This window comes from Melanostigma gelatinosum, assembly GCF_949748355.1.
Source record: "Melanostigma gelatinosum genome assembly, chromosome: 16".
NCBI lineage: Eukaryota > Metazoa > Chordata > Actinopteri > Perciformes > Zoarcidae > Melanostigma > Melanostigma gelatinosum.
Window position 1 is genome coordinate 13,783,821 of NC_136649.1, and position 26,975 is coordinate 13,810,795.

The following is a 26,975-nucleotide window of genomic DNA, read 5'->3' on the forward strand; positions in this document are numbered from 1 at the left end:
ATTGAGTGAAAGCTGAATAAAAATCGAGTTCATCGACTGTGATACATCACAGTTTCACTCCATTACTCTTAAGGGTCTTTCCTCCTGGCTGCCAATGGCTGGAAAAGCTCCGCATGGACACTTCGCTTCATTTCAGTTGGGATTGCCTTTCATTTGTTAACAGTCTGAACTCATTGAGCAATGTATGAGAAACAGTGCCTCTCTAATGATTTTGAACGCAGAGAGTCTCAACGCCAAAAACACACACACACACACACACACACACACACACACACACACACACACACACACACACACACACACACACACACACACACACACACACACACACACACACACACACACACACACACACACAGAGAGAGAGGAAACAGTATAGAGGTTTGTGTCTGCATTGAAAGTAACTGTTAGATACAGTCCCACTAAAAGTCCCCAGGAGGTTCTTACATCATGGTAATACCTGTAAGGTGTAAGAAGGTGAATAGTGTGCACACAGCAGTTTAGTACAGGATTGATAATGCCAAACATTTATGAGAACATCAGGGTCAGAAAGTGTGACTGGAAAGTAACAGTCCTCTCTCCGGTCCTAGCCCAGTAACCCAGAGCCTTTTCTAGGTCCCCCCCCTCCCGCACATCAAGAGTCCTGTTGCTGGGGCTTAAAACCAGCACACGGTTTATGTGAGAGGTCGTCATAAGAAGATGAGAGAGGGAAGCGTGGGGAGGGGGCCAACAAATGCCAGTGGGAAGAGAGGGTAAGACAGACATGGCAGAGAGAGACTTGCAGTGTCTGTGCACACTGATTCTACACATGCACTACATGTTCGGCTTCTCTGTTTATGACCTAGTTAATGACGTAACTTTGAGGATGTTGAATCAAACTCAAAGCCCCTCAGAGCTTCTCGGCTCCTGATCTTGGTGGCCTAACAGTAAAGTGGAGCATGTTTTTGATCAGAGTTACACACACGGTTACATGCAACATTCACTGTTGCTGGACCAGGAAGCGGAGCAGGGGAAGGATGTTAGATGCTCTATTAAAAAAGAAAAAAGAAGCCTCAAGCAGATCTGCAGCCAAGGAGATGTGGAGCAACTTAAATGCAATGAGTTCTGATGGACTCACAGAATATCAAACACCAGATGGCGGCTCACCAAAACAGGTCAACGGTTGCTGCACTACGTTTCAATGCCAATTCTAGCATCCTTCCAGCAACTCTGTTTAATGCACATCATTGGGCCATCACCTCTGTACATAATCACAAATGTTCTCTATACATTACACTGTCACTGCAGATTCCTTGGACAATATTTAATTACTCCAAGTTTATCATTATGCACGAAACACCAAAGGCAAATTCCTTGTACGCGAAAACCTACTTTGCAATAAACCCATTTCTGTTTCTGATCCTAAACAATCCCCCAAAATGGCACACATTGTTTTGTAGTGGATACAGTTATTGGCATGGCAGGCGATACCGTAGATTACTTTCTTATCACAGGCCTGGTTTGTTCAATTGTCGATCAATAAGTCTTGATTAATTACCATAAAAGATATTAGCCAAAACGTGTCCATTCTCAGACCATAACTAAAATGTCCACTCGCTGAAATCGTACTTCCAATAAATAATACAAAACCTAGATGGATTTAAATGAATGAGTATATGTGGGGCTCACTTGCATAAGTGTTTCAATACTCTTGCTATTGATTTAAAAACACACAGATTTATGTCCTGTGTGACGTGCTGTCATGTTTCCATGAAATATTTCCAAACTCTACTCCAGCACTCCCTCAGTCTGCTGCCCTCTGAGTTTGGGGTCAGAGGTCACAGACACTGTAAACATAAAGAACGCTTCTCACCAGACACTGGGGCGAACAGGAGCAGGGCCCTGATTAGGAGAGCAGATTGTGTCGTCCTGTGTTGCAGCTAAGCCGAGCCGAACTAAGCTGAACCGCATCAACACAATGTGGGGAACGAGAATGCAGTTTAGCTGCTAACTGGTGAGGTTTTTGTACGGATAACAAAAAGACACGAGGTTGCTTCAAATATGGGAGAGACAATGGAATGTTGAGAATCAGTAGTTTGAAAAAAAATAATTAAGTAATTCAAGAATAATATTTGTCATGGCCATGCATTACGATTTTAATAATACCAGTCCTTAAAGGGTCAGTAAACTCTATTCTGGGTTTTTTTAGGACGTGTGTGTGATTTGCCATCATGTGGACTGAAACCACAGGAAGTCCCAGTTGTGAAGTAATAAGACAGGAAGACTCCAGTAGGAGACGTAAATGTCCAACCACACTGGGACATTCACATGAGCTGTGATTAGATATCGTGATCAGAGAAGAGAGAAAATAAAGCAGAGGGTCAGCATCTCAAAGCAATATCTCTGCGGCATCGATTTTGTTTCATTTTTCAAACTGTCTATTGTGAGTCCAACAATGTTATACGTGTGCAATGCACAAGCTCCAGAACAGCTACAGCATTGACCTGGTTTTGACAACAGTGGAATCATTGATAACTAAACTGAAGAGAAACTCTGTTATTATCACAGCGTTTTCTGTCAGGACCAACACCAGCGACCGATTTAAAGCCATGTTTAACAGCAGCTGAAACACTCAGGTCTCAGCAGACGTCGGCAAAAACTTTAAATGATTTAATGAGCGCACACACACACACAAGCTGCTCGGGGAGGAATGCGTGTCTGTATTACCGTTTTACGACGATAAGAGAAAATGAAAACGTGAGAACATGATGACACTTTCAGTCAGCGTGCATCTGTGTGAGTAACAATAAGTCAGGCGAAGAAAGAATGAGGCGAGGCAGACAGACAAAAGTTAAGAAACTGTTAAAGAGCGATACGATCTGTAAGATTTACTCTCATTCATTACCTCCACTATAGTCTACTGTTTGTTTGAGAGTTAGCCCAATGTCTCAAAAACAAACAAAAAAAAGAATCCATGAAATCTGGTGGAAGGCCAAAGAACTAGTGATCTGTTTTTGGTGGGATCTGGTTCAAGAATGTCATAACATTGCAAGATGTGATCAAAAATACACTTCTCTCAAACTGCTGAACTCATTTGTTTCAATGTGTATTGAACCATTCAGTCGGTCCACTTATAGTGGATAAGTTAAAAACAAAATATATCTTTTTTTCACTGATGCTTCTTGTAATTTGCACTATTCCCTTTGCAAGTAACAGGATAATCGTGAATATCGCAGCGAGTGACTTGAAATAGCCGTCTAGCTCGCAATCATGGTAAAGAACTGAAAAAGGAAAAATACAAGAATTGTCATGTCAGACAGGACAATGTTGCTATTTCTAAAATGTATTTATTCTTTATTTATGCAGGGGAACCTTATGATTCATGATTACCTTCTTTAAGATTGCTCACTAATGCTCATGTGTGTCCCATCTGTGATGGATACAATTATTTGTATCTTAAATGTATAGTACAGTGATGCCAGCATGTTTTAGTGCCTTTTTAAGAGTTCTAAGCATATTTTATGATTATTGTCCCAGGCCTCACCACCACCTTATTACCATTCCTCCTTTTCTTTCCCGACAGTCTCCATTTCCCTCCTATTAACCATCGTCTCAGTCACGGTCATCCCTCTGTCGTGTGACCTCTACCTCTAGATACACCCCCCCCCTCCCGCTGCATTCCTTGTGTTTCCTTCCCTTGCCCTTCTTCCTCATTCCCCTGCCTTCCTGCTGCATTTATACGTCCTTGCCACTGTGCCAAAGAGAGGAGGAGGTGACAGCTGGTCATCAAACTGTCCGGTGACGATGATGGATTGGACATTTCACCAGGCCGGCCCCTTCTGACAGCCGGCGACAACTGCCTACAAAAACTGTCGATTCACAGACGCATCAACAGCTCTTAACATACAGCCCTTCTACCTCCTGCTTGACATCCTGCTCATTCACTGCTTTCCCATCCTAGCACAGAGCACACACACACAGAGCTTGGTTGGCAGAGCTTGGCAGTGCTTCATCAGCCTGAGCCTTGGCATCAGCTGCCTGCTGCGGCTGAATGAAGACCTCAGTGGCTCTCTGATGAGGAAGAAACAGAGCAGAGAGAGGGAGGGAGAGAGCAGCGGAAAAGCTTAGATGGGGCAAATGTGCAGAGCAAAATGCATGGAATAGTGCGTGCTAAGCAAAGATATATGGAGAAAAAAAACAGACTAGGAAGAGAGAGAAGGAGCGAGAGAGAGAGCGAGAGAGAGTCCACAGTATGCGGAGCAGGTAGCTGCCAGAGTGGATTACTGCAGCAGGAATGCAGCACTGGCTGCAGGATGGAGGGAGGGATGATACAAGACCAACAGAGCAGGAGGTGAAATGATGAAGTTGTATAGCAGAGGAGGGATACTGAATCATACAGTTATTGTCCGAGTACTGGAAGTAAACGAAAGTATGTAGACCATAAATGTTTGTCAAGGCAAGGATAAAACAACTGCAGCGCTGCTTATTACATTTCACATGACGCAGGTACAAATGTGCTCACACACACACACACACACACACACACACACACACACACACTCTATGTGAACACATAACAGGATAGTTTGAATTTAAAAAGATCTGCATGTTTCTGAATGAATATCTAATGAAAGACTCAGGCAGTTTGAGTGAAGAGCAACAGCCAACACAGCTGAACGGAGAAGAGGAAGTCACCAGGAGCGTCAATAAAAGGAAATCATCATAAAACGCTCACTTATTAACATTTTATATCTTGTCTGAAGGGTAAAAACGACCTTCGGACTTGATGCTAAGCTTACTGTCTCCTTGCTCAAGCTCCACAGTGCTCCATCAGCGGAATCCATCTTTTCATCCAACGCTTGGCAAGAAAGCGAATAACGGATTCTTAACTGCATTATGTACAGTTAATGACATCCAATTTGGAATGAATCCTGCTCCTGATTATTAAAAACCATTAAAAGCTATTACAAGTAGCAGGACACTGCCACGAGAAGCTCCTTTTCCTGTTGTACTGTCGGTTTAGAATGAATTTAGCTCGAGCAGGATCTGAACTAGCATCCGGCATAATAAACGCGTGTAGATGCAGCTCTGTGAGGACGCACAGAACACGCCCTGGCCACATATTGACCTTACACTGTCGTGTGAGCAGACAGCTGCAGACATGGTAAGACAGTGACACATATACTGTCTGCTGACTAACCTGGCCTGAGCGAGTGTGAACGCACTGACCCATAGAGAACACACACAGTACTGTGTACGCGTAACACTCCTGTGTGACTTCAGGCTACAGGGAAGGAAGTGCGGCGCCGGCGTTTGTGCCCAACGGGAAACAGACTCACAAAGAGCAGAGGAGGGGCGGAAGAGGAAGTGAAGGAATAGGTGAGCAGAGGAGGAGGTTGAGAAGAACAAGAAGTGAGGTGGAGGTGTGAAGGCAGAGGGAGAAAAGGGGGCGGAGCCAGAGGAAACATTTGAAATTGAGAACATTATTGATGCTGTGAATCAAGTGCCAGTCTTGCTGCACCCTGTCTCCAGTCTTTATGTTAAGCTAAGCTAATCACCTCCATACTTACCACAGAGACATGAGAGTGGAATCAATCATATTACCTCAACAACCAACCAAATGCTTCCAAAAATGGTTAAATATTCCTTTGTGTGGGATATAAAATACAATTGTGTTGATTAAAGCCCATAGATCAAACCCCGCATTAGGGGGATGTGCAGAAATAAATGGCCATTAACCATAGGACAGGGAGGCGCAACTTACATTTAAGATGCATCTTTCTGTCTGTCGCACATTAAGCTCCTCTTCTAAAAGGCTCCATCCCGTGGTTAAAAACACACAAGCTCAAGCTTCGTGAAAGTGGACTCGCTGGTCGTCATAATATCAAGACGGACACACTCATGCCATCTTTCACCATTATGTTTGGCAGCTGGCAAGGCCCCGAGCCTGCGGCCGGGCCTACAATGCAGTCACTGTGGGGGAGATCGTTCACAGTCAAGCTAACAGGCTAAAGAATGAGCCAACTGCTCAGATATGGGACGCAGTCGGGCGGCTTTGCAATAGACTCATGCCTGAGCAGACAAGCCGTGTTTGGCCACGACAACAGAAGGCCCTATTCAGTTCTCTGGAGAGGCACACAAACACACACGCACCATTATCATTATCATCATCATCATCCTAGAAGCTCTCATCTGCTTCAAAACATGTGCATGGTTAAACACACACACACACACACACACACACACACACACACACACACACACACACACACACACACAGAGTCAGAGAAAACAACCCAGACTTGGAGCATTCCACTACAGTAGCATTCCATACATTTGGTTAAGCACAGAGAATCCAGATTTAAGACTGAAGTCTGGACTGAATTTAAAGGATGAGAGCGGGAAGTAGAGAGGGGGGGGGGGGGGGGGGGGCGAAGGAAAAAAAGGGAACATTCCTGTGAACTGTAGGCAGCAACAGGACACTCTGGTACAGAAACATTGAACATTACATGGAACATACATTAAAGAACTAACTAAGTCAAAAAGGGTGAATCTACAGCTCCAAACTCAATGTACTGAGGAAGACTGTGTGACAGGTTTAAAAGCTCCAGAACAAGCAAGCGAGTAGGACTTTGAGTTGACATTGTTTAGTCGCCTGTATACACAGTTTTACATAACATGGCAAAAAATAAAACAGGGGAGGGGGGGGGGGGGGAATGTGGGGCTGCAGCTAACAATATTTTTGTTGTTGATTAGTCTCCTGACTATTCATTTGATGAATCGCTTGTTCGATAAAAATGTCAGTGAATTGTAGAATATGCAGCAAAAATGTTTTCCTCGTGTGACGTAACATGTTGACATCATGTTGCATAAGGCTCTTTGCTTTGCCATATCGATTGTTTTGTCCAACAGTCCAAAACTCCACAAAAGACTAAAAATTATCTTTAAATCCTCACATTTGAGCAGCTGGAACATTACTTTAAAGGTTATTCTGTTGTCAGAACGGCTGCCGATTCATTTCCTGTTGGCTCATCAACTTGACTGAGACAGCAGAGGCGGGTGACGCGCTCAAAGACACTTCGATCATGCAAGCAGCTGCTGATTGACAGAAACAACCAGTCTTTGAGCTGCTCCTGCCACTCGGAGCTCCCGTCTGTGTCATCCTTTGTGTTCGTTGCCACAACATCGTTCTTTACAGGAAGGAGACAGCCCTGCTGCTCTGCTCGTTAGATTCATGAGGAACGCGCCACAACACCGGCACACAGGTTCTGCTGAATCATCCGATGTTCTCAGGCTACACGAACGCAATTCTGTGCGGCACTAAACCAAATGTGTAATCGTGCAGACTGCAAAGCCAGCTTTTTTTGTGATCAATAAACATTTTGATGAAAATATGTGATTTTACAAATGAGAGTCAACCCATTCTTAGCAATCCAGAAGACACCAAATACCCTGGTGACCAGAGACCACATGTTTGACTATGCGTGTGTGTGTGTGTGTGTGTGATACTGAAAACAGCTGTCTCCTTCTCATCCCTCGCTTCCCCTCACAGACACAGCGTGTCAAGTTGGTGAGGAGGATTCATTACGTTACTCACCAGAATAAGCTGAAACAGTGTGAACTTCCTCCGGGGTCTGTATCAGTCTCTCAACAACCGGCCACCAGCTCAATAAATCACTTGGTTTTCCTAAAGCAAGTGTCATTTCCAGCACGCTCCTATTTACATACATTTGTGTGCCATGACCAGAACTTACGTTTGTGTATCGATTTAGTTGTATGTGTGTAGTCGGTGATATTACAAAGCAACACAATATTTCTTACAAACTTTGAATGGTTAAACATCGCCTCCCTTTTCATTCTACATAAACAGTTTATCGTGTTATGTTTATCTTAGAGTACGGATTTATCCCACATATAAAGGAAGGCAGTTGATAAGTTATCAGTGTATGCTTTCTGAGCACATAGGTCACACACACACGCACCAGTCGGATTTGGCACAGTGTCCTGCAGGAAATGCAGCATTAAAAAAAAAAAGACTAAAATACTTTTAAGAGTCAAATTCACGGTAGCTTTTTCATTTACAGATGCTTCCAGGGAGGAGAAACTCCGTACGTGTCCATTAGTCGCTCTCAATCGCAATGTTTCAGAGTGAAATGGATGCATTTAAATGCAGTGTGGGATAAATAAAAAAAAGTGTCAAAAGAAAAAAGGACAGAGGAACCACAGCGAGTAAAACAAGAGAGGAAACAAGGGAGAAAGAAAGAAAGGGGAAGAGAGAGATCATGTTCAATTTCCTCCACTGGAGAACATTTCAAGGCCTGAAACTCCATCCTGGGTTCCACTGGCCAGGCGGGCCTCGTTGCATGGGAGCCCATTTCCTGTGTGTGATTAGCAGAAGGGAGTGTGTGTGTGCGCGCAGTTCAGAGAGGTCTGGGGTTGTTTTGTCTGCTCGGGGAGGAAAGGAATGCCCAAATCAAACACAGTGAACAGGATGCCTAGAGAGAGAGAGAGACAGAGAGAGAGAGAGACAGAGAGAGTCAGCAGATAGACAGTGGGGAGGAAGATGGGGAGAGCCAGGAAGCAGAGATCCAGAAAGTAGCAGACAGAAGGAGCTAACAAAATGAAAGGCAACAATAGAGCAAGGGATTGATTTTTCATTGGCTGCCGGTGAAAACTGCGAACAGCATTCCTCCTGCTGCTATTTGCATTCCAGCCGAGCAGCGAGGTGGAGTAAGAGTCTGTCTAAGAGCTGACGAGCTGTCAAATGGAAAACCATCCACCTCTTAAACTCCCCCGTGAACCTGCAGAACCTGTCTTGATATGTAATGGCTTTTAGCCCTGCCTGTTCCACAAATAACAGCCGAGGCGTTCACGCACTACGGCGGAGCGCAGCGAAGGATTAGCGTCGACTATTTCTCATTTCTACAACAACGGCGATACAACGAGCAATGTCACAGAACGCCTCAACAATACAGGCACAATCCTGGCACGTCAACTTTGTCACGCAAAACATCAGCAGTCTTTAAAAAGGGTGAAACCCACGATTTAGAACAAGCGTAACTTAAACAGGACTGCCTGCTGAAGAAACCCAACAAATGGGGTTATAAGCGGGTCTCTCACATGGCGACGTGGGTGGCCTACAAATTAATGAATGAATAAATAAAGTAAGAATTGTTGATATGGTTTTGAAACAGCACTTAGACTTTTAATTAACAGAACAGACTCCTGGCTCCAGTACAGACGGCGTACAATTATAAAATGACAAGAGAAAGTTAACTGCTCAAAAGTTTCCAGACACTTCCTTGTGTTGCGTGTGCGCAAGCTGGACCCTGCCCATGGCGGAGTGAGCCATTCCTTGACTGGCAGAGCAGAATTGATAGGCCGCTATTGTTTCCTTTTAAGGTCAATTGTGTCTCAGATGCTTGGCATGGCTGGACTGGGAGTGTAAGATGCAGCCGGCTGGCAGCAGAGAAGAAACGCTAATTTAACTGCATTCTTCTGTGCAGTCCACACCTAGAGAGAGACAGAGGAAGGGAGGCAGAGAAAGAGCTGGCATGAGAGAGAGTATGAAAGACAAGTGGGGATGAGGAAGGCAACCGGAGGTGGAATTATAAAAGATTTGAAGAGGTTTAGACGGAGAGAAGTAAAGAAATGTATGAGTAAATGGTGAAAACGAGTACGTCACACTGAATAAATACAGCTACATATCTAAGATAAAATGTTTGAATACTATGCTAAAGAGGAAAGGACAGAGGATGGCCGGACCGGTTTAGCCTCACAAATAAACCTAGCCGCTGGGAGAAAAAGGAGGGAGCCGACTGAAGGTTGAATCATAAAATATGCCGGGTATCCCACAATGTTCCACGGTGCACAAATGAGCCACTCATGGACTTGAGGGTGTTATGGGATTCTGTGAGGCTCCTGTGTCTGAATGTGTCCACTTGAACAAACACAAATATACACAAAACACACAACTTAACTGTGGGTGAGCCGGACATTCAATGCTACACCAGAGAAAAGTTTATTTGATAATAAAAAAGGTAAGATTCCATCAAAAAGTTTAAATTCAAATAACTAGGGAAAGGATTGCTGGCTTTACTGTACAGTAAATACAAACTACATTTTGATTGAATTGTGTCTTTTGTCATACAGCTATCCAGATGTTTAGCCATGAAGAGACGCTCAGAGAGAGAGAGAAGAGATAAGAAGTGAAGGGCAGATGAAGGGACCACCAGAGGGAAGCAGATGACGCGATCATCGTCTGAGTATGTTTGTCTGCTTAACTCTAATGGGAGTGCGTATGTGTGTTATCACGGTGGGTGATCCAGTGTGTTTAGGTTCCAGTGACTCAGTCCATTTTAAACTCAGACATACTCAAACCATTAGTCATTTAAATCGATACATTAAGCTAAAATTTACTTTTACAGATTCTCAAATTTGACAATTTACTGCTTTTCTTGGTCTGACATTGTCATAAACTGAATTATTTGGGGTTTTGGACTAGTGGTCGGACAAAACAAGACATTTCAAAAAGTCATCTGTGACTTAGAAAACTGTGATAAACATGTTTAACTTTTTTCTTATGCTTTACAAGCCAAAAAATGAATTGATTAATTGAGAAAATAATCATGAGACTAATCCATATTAAAACTATTTGTTGTCCAACAAAGGTGAAAAACAGAAAACTAAATTGTAAAACATTGGCCTACGAAGCCAAACTTCTTCTACTACTACAGAAATATTGGACATGAAAGGGTTTCAAGCTCTTCTCTTGCAGTAAAAGCTGCACTTTGACCGGTCAATTTTAATGGTCTCGCATTGTGCTGCTTCACTTCCTCTGGTCGGGACGGCTAGCATGAGAAGGAGCTCCAAAGAGCAGAGTTGGCATGGAGGGGGAAAGCAGCCAACCCAGCCCTTTACAAAAGGCAAAGACGCAGAGATCTCCTCCAAAACAAACCAAAGCAGAGAAGAGGGGGTAAAAGGGTACAGAGGAGGGGAAAGAGAGGCTGAAAATAGCCTAGCAGTCGGGGTCTGCATGCATCAGCACCACAGTGATGAAAGCTCCTAAAAGCAGACTTGCTAATGCATGGAAGGGTGGAGGAACAGAGGGAGGGATGTCTGTTGGAAAGAAGAAAAACACCTTACCAGTTTTAAATGAGGACAAAAGGACAAACAGAAACCCGGGGGAACTTTCAAGATAAAGGTCATATACACGACAAAGAGGTGTGACAAGTTGTTAAAGTTCATTCGATTTACCAAACTACTGTAGAACTGTCTACAGAGTAAATAAGTGAAGGAACAGAAGAACAAAGTTGAGAAGAAACGGTGCACGGAAGACAAAACAGCACGAGAGAAACAGAAGAGGGGGAAGTGAGGGTTGCCATGGCGTCCGAACATTCCTCTCTCTGAGAACATGTATATTTTCTGATCACAAGAAAAATAATCTGCGAGAGGAATTTTATTTTGAGAGCCGCCCTGGAGGTCCAAGGATTAGAACAGGTCAGACAGGAGTGTGTGAGAGGGAGTGTGTGTGTGTGTGTGTGTGTGTGTATCCCTCGTACTGTAAAAGGTGGAAGCACAAGAGCACACACACACGTACGTAACGCAGCTACAATGTACAAGAAAGTGAATTTATGAAGGCCACTTTTGGAGACAATACAAAGGTATCATTAGTCCACGTCCATCTTTCTTTCCCACAACTTCTCAATCTGTTCCCAGTAAGTATTTGTAGTTAGAGTAGTATTGACCAATCACGTTTGAGCAGATAAACAGTCCGTGTGGAGAGCACAAGAGGCCAAATGCATTGGCTGAAATGCAATCTCTGGAACAGCTATGGTGTGACATCAATTTATCAGCCATCACATGCAGATATCGGTCATTGTTTCTTAACAGCTCGAGTCTCTACACCCGAAATATTGGCCGCTGCTCCCCAGAGGCTAAAACGTTGTCAGATCGATAGCCGATGGGTTCCAAGATTGAGGGGAAAACCAAAGCGTCTTAGGCCACCACAACAGCTTCATTGGGCCTCGGCACAGATTCTACAAGTCGATGCAGCTCTACTTGAGGGATGAGCGCCACACTTCCAAAAGATTTGGAAGTAGTAGTTCTGCACTCATTTATTCAGGTTTTTCTTTTAATCTGCCACCGTTGTGGTGGTTCCCTAATCCACATTTCCCTACCAAGATCAAAACATGAGATTCAGACGCATCAAAGCACATTTGATGTCGTCTCTCTGGGCCTCGCCCAGAAACAGCAGCACCAGAGTCAGGACAATACAAGTACCCAGCAACAAGACGTATTTGATATTCTAACAGTTTGTTCTTTTATCAGTTTACTTTCGTGTCGTTCTGAGACACGGTGATTCATAAAACAAAAAGAAAATGTTTTGAAGACTCCGCAAATAAAAGAATGCAACATAAAAGTTTTGGCCGGTTGGGAACACATCTGTGCACTCTGCAACAGCCCCGCTCACTCGGCACTCAACACTCGGACTCGAGACCTCACAATGAACCCGACCTCCGATGAGCACTGGACTGGTACCGCTACGGTGAACTCCTGCCAACCGCTGTCACATCAGTCAGCAGCCATCGGACTGCAAATAACAGGCTGAGACATCATAAATTCTAGGGGAGAGAAGCAGTGACTATAATAATGCCACGGAAGAGAGGTTGAAAGAGACGTCTTACAGCTCTCTGCATATAAACAGTCATTCCATTTTAGTGATGGTGCCCAAGACATACAAACCCTGCTGCTTGGGTGAAGGTCTATGGTTCAACATTTAGCCTTTTATGGATATTATTGAGGTTATAGGCTTGGTGCGTTACACATCTGTTCCAGTGTTTAGGTGGCATGAGATGGTATTTGTGTGTCTTTTTACCACCTGTGCTAATGGCTTTCAGTGTGCCATCTTCTACAATCACGAGACTGATGAGCGTTATGTTCACCTTTCTTCCCCCACTGTGATCATTGTCTGTCTGGCTGCTCAGCCACATCTCTACGAAGAAGAATGTATCTTGAACCAGACTGGAATGGCTCCTGAAATATGCCAAATATGCCCCTGACCCCCCTCCCTTCCTGAAGACGTAGGCCTGCTTCCTAGCCCACCCTCCTTCCCTTCTAGCCCCCCTCCCAAAACCACAGCATTCCTGCGCTGTACACGACACCGAAACGCACACATACTTACAATCACAGATGACCCACTCACATAGAAAATGTTATGGACATTAATAACACAAGTTTCCACCCAGCTGACCCAGACATGCCTTTTAAGGGTAGGCGGTTCAGATTTCTCTTTTCATTAACTTCCAAAAATACTCCTGAAGAAAATACTCCTGGACCAGGCGGCAGAAGGGGGAGTGACAGGGTCTCCTCTTTAGCGAAGCAAATAAAGGAGAGTGAGCGAGACATGATAACAATCGCTTGGAGAGAGGGGGAATATTGGCCCTCAGAGGAGGAGAACACCTAAAATCATAGAGGAATTTACAAGAAATGTCTCAACTTTAGCTCTCCCCTGTTAAAGCATCCCAGGCCCTTTCTCCCCTCCCTCCCTCCCTCCCTCCGCCTAGCTGTGCCTCCTACATGCTTTTGAAGTCAGTTTACTTTGCACTTCTTTCCTCTTTCTTCCAGGATCGACGAGGTAGCCATTTTTGAGGAGCCTGTACAATGTAGGAACAAAACAGGCGCACAGGGGAGCTTCTGTAAAACAACTTATCGGAGGCTGAAATGTCCAACAGAAACCTAAATCCAACGCAGGACCCAGTCGGAAATTTGTGTGTCAGGTCAACCTGAAAGCATGTGAAACACAAACACAGCAGCAGCAGCAGCAGAGTGGCCCGTATTATTAGTCAATGTGGTCCAAACTCCAGCCATGTGGGGAAGCTGGCCTGGCCAGGCTGCCGATTAAACATTGGAGGACTTATCACCTGCAGCCATCAGGGTATATCTAACAGCCACAAACACATTCTTGGCAGTGTTTCAGAGAGGGTTTTGCTCCGCGTGAAAGAAAGACGGAGGAAGCCACGATTCAAATATAAGAACCTAATAGAAAACAATCATAGAAATCTATTGTGATAACAGGTTATCAATGTTTACACCTGCGATGCAGTTTGCATCCACATAATATTATTGTTGGTAATAGATAGAAAAAAGGGGGCAGACTTCAAAGTATGACTCGCATCAGAAACCTTGAGAGTAAAGGTCGAAGACTAAAGTCACTGATTCACAGAACTCAAGATCAAGTGGAAGCTGTGGCCAAAATGGGGGGAAAGAAACGTGGGAAAAGATGTCAAAAATGAATGAATTGTCAACATTCCACAAATAAGACATTCTTCATTCAGTATAAACTTTAACTACGCCTCTCTATGCTGCCGTGTGATAAGGAAACAGTGGCCGGTTGGGAAGCCGAAATGAAGACCAGATGAGGTTTTTTTTTACAGTAGCTTTAGACCAATCACATGGTCAACTGCAGGGCAGCCACCTGGTTTTGAGGGATGCAGAGGAGTGACGGTTGTTCATAAATGTAAATTCCTGAAAGATGGCGCTGAGCCCGTTTTGAGCCAGTAACCTTTAGAGTGAGTGTAGTATCTGAGCCAGTTTTATCATTTGCCAAAAAAAAGATGCATTTGTTATCGAGAGTCTGCAAATGCTCAGGGTTTGTGTTCTAACAGCCACATGCTTTGGCAAATGTTTTTAACTTCTCTTTTCGACGTACCATAATTCAGAGCTAGCGTTAAATGTAGCAACGGAAGGGCCGTATATGTTGTCATGCTATCTTCTTGAATGTGGCTTCCAGCTAGAGGACTTAAAAGGACAATTACAGCTCTGCATTGAGCTGAGGATTTCTTCATCGTGGCGAAGGAAAGGCATCGTCTGTCTGACAATATCTTAGATGGGAAATAGAAATGCATCATTGAAGGTTGAAGCAGTTCTGAGGGAGCAGAGGCCTCGGAAAAGTTTCAGTAAATGTTTCAAAGACGCACGATTTTCCTCAGACTTGATGAGTCATTATTGTCAGCTTCTCAGTGGAAGAGCTTCGCTACAAACGATTAATGGTCATAGGATTTTAGCTCAGACCAAAAGTTTGTGCCAGGTGTACAAAGTCGATCATTCAACAGCCTAATTCGCCCCCATAAAATCCTATTTCATAACCAGCCGTTCATGCAACGGGTTCAATAACCACACCGCAACGCAATAACAGGTCAGTAAATACCAGAGATGTCAGTTTGGCTGACTGGTTAAATAGGAGTGTTAGTTAGACAATATTGCAATACTGCTGAAGATTATGACACAGAATACAGACTGTAAACCAGAATATACAGCTAGAGAGGTTGTAAGGTGGATAAGACACTTCAAATAAAAAGAACACGACTGAATTTTCTCAATAAATGATTTTCCTTAACAAGTAATTTACATTTTCGTCAGAGAGCAAATCTAAAACATGGCAAGAAAGAAAACTGTTTAAAAGAAAACACTAAACTAAAAGGTTAAACATTGTATTTGTTGTTTCAGACAAATTTTGAAACCCCATAATGCAAATAAATGCAAATGAAATGACTATATATATATATATATATATATATGCCATGACACAATGTAAAATGGGTCTACCAACATATTATTTATACTAAGCTAGCCATCCCTATACACTATCTGGGTGTATTACATCCATAAAAATAGAAAAGGGGCAGAAGAGGCATTCCCATTCAAATCCACGTAGCAGGATGGTCGGAGCGGCAATTTTTTATGTGTACTGATTGCGAGTCAAAATCTGGGACATTGTTAAATTACAATAACCTGATTAGAATAGGCCTTTTTCATGGAAGTCATTTTGACTTATCAAGTGTAAATAATTGTGATGGCTGAAATATATTTAGCCGTTTTGACTTCAGGTCCGTGCACGTTGGCTCACTGTCACTCTCACTTGTCACATGTCAAAATGTCTGCCGATTGGAAACAGATCATTTATCTCACTCTACTTTTTACACCTGCTCTGATGGGGCAAAAAAAAAAAAAAAAAAGAAGACGACGTGAGCCAATGTTATCGTGGATATCTATTGCTGCATGCTGGACGTGATGCAGTCACGTGCACCTGCAGCCTTCACAGTCACCTGTGTGGTGAGGCCTCAGTGAGTGAGCACGCCACCACGGGACAGAAAGCCCACCGGGGCGGCTGGTAATGAGGAGGCTGTTTGGCACGCTTTGGAGGACTAACGAGGGGGATTCATTCACACACGCAGAAGGAATCGTATGAACACAATCCATTCTTGCTTTGAATTCTGTGACGAGTGAGAGCACATATCTGTTGCTCTGTGTGTCAGTGTATGAGTTAATGAGAGCCTGAGCGAGGCGTGTGAACACTTCGAGCCGAGATGTACTTCTAGCTACTACTCGCTGAGTGATTGACACTCTCGACCTCTAGTATCCGATGACAGATCGACAGGGCTGGGAACAGCGCATAGCGAAAGTGCTTCGGCACACGGACATAACGCGCACACACACACACACACACACACACACACACACACACACACACAACGGACCGGCAAATGAACGCACGGTTCAAGTAGTTTGAACTCCAGCTGAAATCACAGAGCCCTGCCCTGTCACTGGCCCACCACTGATAAAGAAAACTGGCAGAGCGGGAGGGAGGAAGGCGGGAGGGAAGAGAGGGAAAAGGAGCGGGAGAAAAGGAGAAAGAGGGGGAAATTAATGTATACAGTAGAGGAGAGGCAAAAACAGAAGGAGGTGATGGGGAAAGGAACGGGTAAGAAAGGGTCCAAAGAAGAACCAACTCAAGACTCTGATGGGTGTAAACCACATACACATAGTTCCAAGAACCCAAAATTAAGTTCTCAGTGGTAAAGAAACTCAAATTATTTAACTTAAATTTATGTAAAACGGAGAAAAGCAGCAACTCCTAAAATCGGACGAGCTGAAATGTTGGGTCATTTTCCATGATGAGCCTGATTGTTGCCAATATAGTCAGCTTATAATCACAAAAGAAAACGTTCTGAGAAGCTGGAGGGTCAGCTCTTCCTGCCTCGAACACTCACTGAATGTACATGCACAGTCTCATGTGTGCGTCTTCGTGGCATGAAGCCATCTTCCTCCAAGTCTGCTAATAGACACTCAGCAGCTGGCCTGCGTATTGTCAACAGCAGCCTCTGTCCCGGATACAGAGTCCCATTATTGCGTTATAACAAAAAACACACACACATGCTGTGTGTGGGCTTTAATACAAGCCTCGAAGAGACCATGATTCATCTGTGCCATTTCAAGGACGCCCCCAAATTGTAACGCCTGCGATATTACTCTGAGTCCTGTGTGTGCATCCTCCGCTGCTCTATTCCTGGGTGAGAGGGTTACGGAGGATAAAAGTGAGTCTACACCACTAACAGTAAGCAACACCATCCGGTCCACATTCTATCTGAGCTATATCCATCACAGCATATTAGGATGTATAGGTGTGCTCATATGGGTGCTGACTTTTCTTTTAATAATTGTTAGATGTTATTACTTGGTGTGTTACCCGTTTTAATACTGAAGGCCATGCACTGAAAGTGGCGTTCTGCCCTCTTTGTGTCTTTTTCTTGATGATTTTTGAGAATGATACATTTTTCAATACGCGTTTCCATCCAAATATCCATTTCTATTTGTGCACACTTGCAACCAATTACGTCAACGTCCGTGTACTGTAATTCCACACTGATGCGACGGTGCTGCATTAACAGCAGGGGCTCTGTGCATAGACTTGATGTAATACTACCACCGACGGGCTGGGTTTTGACATTCCCAGCGGTTTGATTCTCCCAGGCAGAAAACCTCAATATTTTTTATTTAATCCCCAGAGCAGTCATTTAGCCACTCTGTAATCCCCAGGTCCAGTGCTTAGTCTGATAATTACCCTTATTGGACACCCATAATTATTAGTTTTTGGTTTCACCCAAAGCAGCGCAGGCAGTTTCATAGGGCGGTCGCGGCCTTCTGCGGAGTGGAAAACCAATCATGCGTGGTATAGCCCAGGTCATAAAAGAGGCGCAAGGGCTATGATTATTACTTTGCATGGCAGGCGACAACTCCTGGACAGGACACGGCGCAAACTCTGCCTTTGTGTAGCTTTCACTTGTTTCCACCAAAGTCACTTTCAAGATCACACAACAGGTGGTAGCGGCCACTCTTACTGTGTCAGCATTAACCGCCATCATCACTGAGGAATCGTGTTCAGTTGCTCTGAACCGCCTGAGCGCCAATGCAACCAAACCGAACTTGCCGCATGATTTCCCAAAGACTGTACATGCACGGAACAAGCACTGATCGGGGACAAATTTGACATCTCACTCTTTGCTGGTACTCTCATTTGATTTTCCCTTTGCATTTCTCCCAACATTTGGCATAAACTGCATACATTCCCTCCACAGGCGGGGTCACAATCCCCTCCAAAATGCCACAGGAAACCCTCTTCGCACATCCACCACCGGGACAAGCAGCCATGCAAGTGCCTGTGTTAAGTCCAGGAGGAAAGGGAGCTCAAGCCGGTAGCTCAGCTGGTATGACGCACAGCTGGCTGGGAGGGTGAGCCTTACTGGAAAGTCATCAGCAATTTTTCTTTTTGTCTCTTTCATGTCTGAAACAGGTCAAGGCAGGTCCCCTCCATGAGCTGCTCTTTACGAGCCCCACCTGGCAGATTAGTATTCAACCACTAAAACTACCGTTTCTGCCCCACACACACACACACACACACACACACACACACACACACACACACACACACACACACACACACACACACACACACACACACACACACACACACACACACACACACACACACACACACACACACACACACACACACACACACACGAAGGAAAACAAACACACAAACTTAAACAGAGCAAACATGTCTTAAGTTATTTAGTTATGCTTAGTTATGACTTAAAGCGTCAACTTCTATTAATTTAGCCATTAAATTATACTTTAAAAAAAGACCTCCCGAAGATGGAAGTGACATATTTTAAATTGCTTATTATGTGCGTCCCAAAACTCCAAAATATTCATGACAGTCACACTGATAGAGAAACACAACAAACCCTCACATTAGAGAAGCAGGAACCAGAGAATATTTGGCATTTTTCCTTGATAAATTACCATTATGTTTCTGTCTATTAATTACTAATTTCAGCACTATAGATCCGAGGTGGATTCAGCTCTTCGGCGGTTACTGAGGTTGTCCACCATGCAAAAACTGACTACTGCATACAGGAATATTTGCACAACTTATTTGTCATCACAGCTGCTGTCAAATCGGCTTAATTAAACCGTGGACACGTTCAACTGATTAAACACCGAAATACAGGTGGTGTTCAAATGTCCTTCAAAGTGAAACCATGACTAGAACCTTCTTTCAGTGGCTCGTGCCTGTCCTCCACACAAGTCTATTGCTCAGTTGCGATATGATAGTGCCCAAAGTGGGACTAAACCAACAACAAAATATATTTAAGACAGTCAATACATTGTATCCTACTTTACACAAACTACTGCAGTAGCTACTAACATAATGTCATGTCTACCACATATCAACCTTTTTGTAAACGTAAACTTTAGTCAACGTGTTTGTGTGTAAACACTGTTTCACGCTTCCTTATACTGAAGGAAAAGAGAGCCAGTCGGGTACATATGCTAGCTTATGTTGCCGATACTGAATGAACACGAAACTGAAACATTTTGACTTCATTCATAAAAAAGAAAATACCCTCAAATTCCTAACGACTTGAGATAAATTACATTTCGAAGATACTATCCTTCCCAAAACAGACATAAATACCAAGCGCGTTACATGAAGCTAACTTCCGATTTTTTCATGTTTTCATCAACCTCGTGTCATGAACTAACGTATGGCTTGTTATGCAGTAGCCTAAAAAAGAAAAAAGAAAAAAAGATTGGCGTTGTTTAGTGCGTTGACGTCAAAAACACGAAACATTTGAATAAAAACTGCGACATGTTAACAAAATGGAATGTGCACCGCTACATTTTAACCACCTGAGGTTTTCACCGCAGTCCTGGATGCTTCCTTTGGCTACAAAAGCAGCAGAGGAGGAGGAGGAAGAGGAGGGTTGAAAAACTTGCCGCAGTTCAGACTTATGCAGTCCCGATTGACTGGATCTAACTCAGGAAGCCGCTGTCTAAACCCCCCCCCCCCCCCCCCCCCAAAAAAAAACCCAAAACACTCTCAGCAACAAAGACTAACTTTACCTTTAGCTGGTCCACCGCCGGGACAGAACAACTCAGCGTTAAATCCACAACTTCACACGGCTGGAGCTCATGCGGACGGTAGGACTCGCTGCTGCCGACACGGCGAGGACAAGTTCATCCACATATTCTGAGACACAACCAGAGAGTTGGAGGACACAGGGGGAATTGCGTTTTTTGTTTCCCCCCTTTCCCTAAATCACTTTCTTCGGTCCTTTCCTCTCGGATATTCCCCTCCCTGGTCCGTTTGAGATCAAACCATCACATTCCACCGCGTCCTTAACAATGAAAAAAGGTGGGTTTTCCTTTACTGCTGCCGGAGGACCCACCCCTCGGGATGACTCTGCCCGGTCCGACCGCAGAGAGAACGCCCTTCCCGGCTGCGAGGTCCCGCCCCTCTTCCCCACATAACATAGGCAAGGTGGGGAGGAACGAATCTAAAGAGGTTGTGTGGATAGTCGGAGTATTTAAATATACTCTGAGTTAATCTCTCTCCCACTTTCTCGCTCTACACACACAACATATTTTTCAATTGAACAGCATAAGATCACCATAACACTTCCTGGTATACCATGATCCTCCACAACAATTCTAGAGCACTATCTTTGTAATCTAATGTGGATATAGCATTAAAAACAAATTTACCTCAAAATTCCCATTGTATATCACAGGACAGGTCCCTATTGCAATATTAAGAGGTAGTGATACAGAAATGAACTGCCGAAAGTATCATTAAATAAACTCAAAGAGCACCTGTGGCAATGTTACAGGAGTCTTAAATTAAGCGAAACGGATGAAAACACGGATAAGATGACTAAAAACATATTTTCCAGCATAGACATTTTATAAATCCCCATTGAATTGTCATGGAGCTGTTTTGCGGGTGTTATGTGCACTGCGATGTCCATAAATATCCAGGAACTGCAAAATGACCACCACAAAAATGCTGATTATTCTGCATATGCTTATAAATGTGCAAATGCCACAATTAAAGTTATGCAACATTTATGGTGTCAGGTTCAGACACGCAAGTGGCATTGCCGTGTTGAGGTTTTAGAGTGGAATTTAAGTCAAGAGGTTCTCCAAGTTTCCATTACGAAGCAGCCTCAAATGTTTGCAACAAAGACCCCGTGCCCATTTTTGACAACAAGAAAATTGAAAGAACGCTCAGGTTCTCTGGATCTGGTAAATGTGACTTGATATAAACTAAATGTTTTCCTAAAGGCAGTCAATTCTCTGATGCTAAAGGTCAAGACAGACACGCGGATCAATCTGTGCTGTCTCTCAGTGCAACCGCTCTACTAACGCTGTACACCTGGTTTCAACTGGTGTCATTTAGTGTGCTATCTGCAGTCAGTCAGAGCGACAACTGTAACAGAAGCCCATTGTTTACTCGTTGTAGTGCAGCATTATTATGGCATGTAAATTCTTCATTGTCTTTCAGTTACATAACTGAGGAAAACATTTCAGTAAGGTGATAAAATACCTCCTAAGTCCTGCACACACACACACACATACACACACACACACACACACAAACACACACATGCGCTATTACACTGCGAAGTGTTTGTTTTTCTATTTCTTGAAAAATGTAGACCGATTCTTTCAAAATACTGCTTTATTCAGTAGCAGAGGAGGACAAAAACATTGGCGTCATGTTGACGTCATGCCTGATTTCTATTCAAAAGTAATGCAGCAGCACACTGTTGCTCACTGTGAAAGGAGGAGGCTGGAAAATACAGTCATTGGATGGGAAAAGCCCATCGTTTATCAGTGACCGTGTCTTGTGTGAATTAAATTGTTGTGTAATTAAAGCAGTCCCAGTCAAGCCTTTGTTTTCCCTCTCACTAAACATCCCTCCCTTGTAAAAGACCATAGCGCTCTAATCATATCAGTTCACATAAGGTGATGGATGAGGTACAAATAGTGTTACGGTGTTGCTCTCTCCAGGTGGGGAAGTTGCCAAAGAAGTAATGAAAAATAAATGAAATCCCTTCAGAAGCTGCTCCACACTAAAAGCATAACCAGACACACCCTTACACCTGAACGCCACAGCAGGAAAGCCAAGCGCAGGTGTACGCGAATATACTGTATGTGCATGCATATTTCTGTTTAACCTCTATGTCTCTCTGTGTATTTCTTATGTTAATGTGCCTTAATTAAAAGATAAAGGCACAGCGGGAGAGAGAAACCGAGGAACTGCAGAATATGAGTTTATGCCTCAGTTTCCAGAGCTGCTGTTCTGCTCTAAACATTAAAAGAACTCTTGATCTATGAAGAAGCAGACCACAAAAAATCCATCAGGGCAACAGAAACAGTGAGATGAGGAGTAAAGTCAGGCATGGAAAATGCCTTTTTTTTTTTTTTACGAGGACGTGTATCGGCCATGTTTCATCCGTCTTAAGAGGGTTGGCTCCTGCACAGACAGGTAATCTTGGGAATTTGCCTTAATACATCAAATTATACAAATGCAAATGCATAACACAGACTGAAATCGAATGCGTAAGGACTGGGTTGCAGGGAATGTAATCTCCTGCAGCACACACTGTAGCACACAAGGATTCAGGAAGAGCAGTGTTCAAGCCAACATCCTTCCTAATCACTAACATCCTTCACCACCCAGCAACATTACCTTGTTTATTCCTATAAAAAAACATGTGGATGAACAGTATAATATAATTATATAATAATCAAGTTAATGCATTGGTTGTCTTTCAAAAGGAAGGCCTTATGTGATGTGTTAATATTTGACAAGTTAGGTATTTTATCTTATCCAGAGCGGCTTGCAGTGGCTGCAACAGCAGACTAATCTCTAATAATCCTGCATAGATCACCAAAATTACAAGTAGCCAATAGTACAGAGTGCAAGGATCAGGTCAACAGTCACCTGACAATATTCTTTTGATGACAAAAAGAGCATGTAAAGAAAAATATAGAGACTAGAGTTAGAGGATATAATACCAGTTTTACAGAGGATGATTGTGCTAAATGCACCATCCTCTCAAAGTGGGTTAAGGCCAGTATTTAAACAGATGTGTAATCCTGATGGATCAAAATGTCGGGCAGCTTGTCATGGAGGGAAACATGCACTTATCTAGTGCCATCAAGCCACTGACAACGTTGCGTAAACTTTCATCAATGTAGCGTGCCGTACAGATGTTATGTTTGAAGGGACCTCTTTTTGAAAGACAGCATCACTTGCAAAATAATGTCATGTGAATCTTAACAGCTTACATCTATGACAGAGTTTTCCACTTTAATCACTGATGGGGGACTTTTCCAAAGCTCTTGATATTTGAGGTTTTTATATCGTAATCCGGAAATACACAGAATGTCCCATGAGAGAGAGAGAGAGAGAGAGAGAGAGAGAGAGAGAGAGAGAGCGAGAGAGAGAGAGAGAGAGAGAGAGAGAGAGAGAGAGAGAGAGAGAGAGAGAGAGAGAGAGAGAGCTCCAAAACCTTTGATAGGAATAAAAAAGTGGGTCTTGCTGTCAGGTTCTATATTATCTTGAAGTACAGATGTCTCAGCCTGTCTAGCTCACCCTCCCATGGCCCTCTCTTTCCCACTGCAGGGGGACATTCCTCAAACCTCAGCCTCTGGCATGCAGTAAATCTGCCTGAGAGAGACCTCTACACTCTCTGGTCTGCCAAGAACCCTCCGCCAAGCAAGACGTGCAGCTAAACACCTATTTATCAGTTCTCAGCTTCTCTCTGTTCCTCATAAGTTCATTCAGCTGCCTGTAAATGGTCCTACTAGGGCATTTCATGTCTGCCTGAGGCAAAGTGCCATGGATCAAGGTGAGGTGAAGGAGCAACTGTGAAAAGGTGTTAATGGGACAAGAGGAGCTCCACAGGCACTCCATCCCTTCCTGCCTCCTGGAGGAATGCATGACTCTGACTTCTCACTGTGTAGCTCTTCCAGGGCGATAGCTATCCCATTTTTAAAAAAGGAAGAAAAAAAAAAGAGGCCCTGGCAGCATTCCCTTTCTTTGTATCTGTCTGCACACCTGGACTGAAAGTAAAACCATACTTTGGGAGGAATGATTCGCTGGACTGACTCGTGGAGCAGTGCAGAACATCCGAGATCACCTGCATGAATCTGTATCTGATTATTTCACATTTCTTTCTGGGCCATTTAGAGGCTGAATAGAGGAGTATGTTTGAGGAAAAGAATCAGTTGGCATGTAGGCGTGAGCCAGACGCAGGTGTTCAGACTGTGTAAGAATGTGTGAAGTATATCACCACTGCCAGAGCGACATGGGATGTCTGTATTTGAATCCAATAGTTACTTAACATAACACTCTAAAACATCGCAAGCTGGCTCAACTTAAAAAATAGGTTCCCCTTGGAAAACGTCTTCTGCATGGCTGTCTATTATATTATAATAGGGGGTTAGGGACTGAAGTAGATACTAATCTTCATCATAGTTTGCATTGTTAACTTGAGTAAGTTCCGTTTTTCTGTTTGTCAGCAGAATTACGGAAAAAAACCACCAGATTTTCTTGAAACTTGGTTGAAGGTTGGAGAATGAGCCGAAGGTCCAAATCACGAGGCGGATACACAGACACTTTTTTTTAAACTTTCATTAAGATAGTGAGATGGAGGATTTGTCCTTTCACTCTTCAAGAGCCCTTCTAGTTGTCATTACTATCAGCAAAAAACAAGTGTGACTCTCCTATCTGAATGGTAAATGGCTTTGCTTAGCATAACCTAGCTCAGTCAAAACTCTCCAGGCGAATTGAATTTCCCATTTTCCAGTCTTTGAGCGAAGCTATTATGGCTGTGACTTGATATTTACTGTACTGACCTGATAGTGGTGTTGATCATCTCATCTAACTCACCGCAAGAAAGCAAATAAGCGTATACTATTATCTTAGCTGGCTAAAGGACACATCATGTTTCCGTCATGTATGTTTTCTTCAACTACAAAAAGGAAATGATCTCTGCAGAGTTTGAACCCTCAAACAAAGTATGCTGGGAAGTCTGCCAATACATTGATCATGATTTCACCCAATTTATCATAGTCAGAATAACTAAAAACTGTTTATGATGTTTATACGTTTGAGATGCATCTGAGAACCAGAACTTTTAAGCAGAATTTTATTTTTTAATGTATTTGATAAGAGATTAGTTGTTTCTGCTAATTTGCTGTATGATGTTTTACAGTGCATACAATATAGTTCAACACGGTTACACAACACTGTACTCCAAACCGCATCTCACACAAGCTGCTTTCATGACCAAGATGAATCTCACATGTTGCTGTGGAATCTTTTGAATCCACACCCAAACCACGAGCAGCAAAATGTAACTTTTTTGTTTTGTTTTACAGTGTAAGCCTGTATACCCAGCAATGGCACAGAACCTCTGGCAGTCATGCAGGGCACAACCACCAAAAAGCTCTGCTCTCTTGTTCCACTGCCAAGCCATAATAACAGCAATACGGTTGGGGAGGCTCGTTAACCTTAATCTATAGGAATTACACTGTGGCACCAGGGAGAGGAGGATGTGTTGTGTTGTGTGTTTGTACATAGCCTGAATTAAACATTTACCACAGAGGAGGGGGGCTGGTGCTGCTTTCAACTACACAGAGAGTGAGAGTGGTAGTTCATGCAGTTCACAGTGCTGCATGGAGCCTCACCTGGACTGAAAATCACTCCACCACTGTTCACTGTCTGAAGCAAGAGTTCTTTGCTCTTTGTCTTTGCCTCTTCCTCCCCCATTTGGTTCGAATGCATTACTGCACACTTGCCTCAGCTGCTGATGAGCCAAAAATATTAACAGTTAAATGTGTCACTGTTTATATGGGTTTAGAGAAGTAAACTAAAAATTCCGATCGGTATATTATATATTAAAATTATGATAAAATGAAATGAAAGCTGGAGCCACTGCTCATGAAGTAAGTTAGAAAGACTTTTTGGTTGCAATTTGTGACAAATTGAAGTTGGTGTTGTGATACTTAATTCTAGAGTGGATTAAAGTGTCTTTAATGCCCATAAGTCTGCTAATACATTGATCATGATTTCACCCAATTTATCATTTCTAGTCAGAATAACTAAAAACTGTTTATGATGTTTATACGTTTGAGATGCATCTGAGAACCAGAACTTTTAAGCAGAATTTTATTTTTTAATGTATTTGATAAGAGATTAGTTGTTTCTGCTAATTTGCTGTACCTTTTTTACTGACAAAATTCAGAAAATTAGACAAGCAGTCAGTGCCTCCACATCAACCACAGGATATGTGTTGTCCCGATCTAACATCCATTCAAATATCATGACACAATTTCATTCAATCAACCTTAGAAGCCTAGAAGACATCATACAACATCTGAAGTCATCCTCCTGCTGCTTGGATATTCTACCAACACACCTTTTCAAAAATATTTCAAACTGCATGAGCACTGATCTTTTATAAATTGTAAACACATCCCTTCTCTCAGGTGTCTTCCCACAAGCCCTAAAAACTGCAGTTATTAAACCACTCCTAAAGAAAGCTAGTTTAGACTCCGCAACGATGAAAAATTATAGGCCAATATCAAACCTCCCATTTTTAAGTAAAATAATTGAAAAAGCGGTTTTCCAACAGCTGACCGACTTCTTGGCCGTAAATAACTGCTTTGATGTTTTCCAGTCAGGCTTTCGACAGCACCACAGCACTGAAACTGCTCTTGTTAAGGTTTTCAACGACATCCACTTGAACATAGACAATGGCAGAAGTTCAGTCTTAGTGTTACTAGATCTCAGT

At 43.2% G+C, this 26,975-nt stretch overlaps 1 protein-coding gene across 1 annotated transcript in view; it reads right to left on the reverse strand.

Moving 5' to 3' along the window:
- The window catches only part of luzp1 (leucine zipper protein 1), a 35,958-nt gene extending 15,481 nt beyond the window's left edge, over positions 1–20,477 (reverse strand). The window contains exon 1 of the mRNA XM_079286281.1: positions 20,230–20,477. The gene's annotated coding sequence lies outside the window, so the exon portion shown is untranslated. The remainder of the gene's footprint in view (positions 1–20,229) is intronic.
- Positions 20,478–26,975: the final 6,498 nt, after the last annotated feature.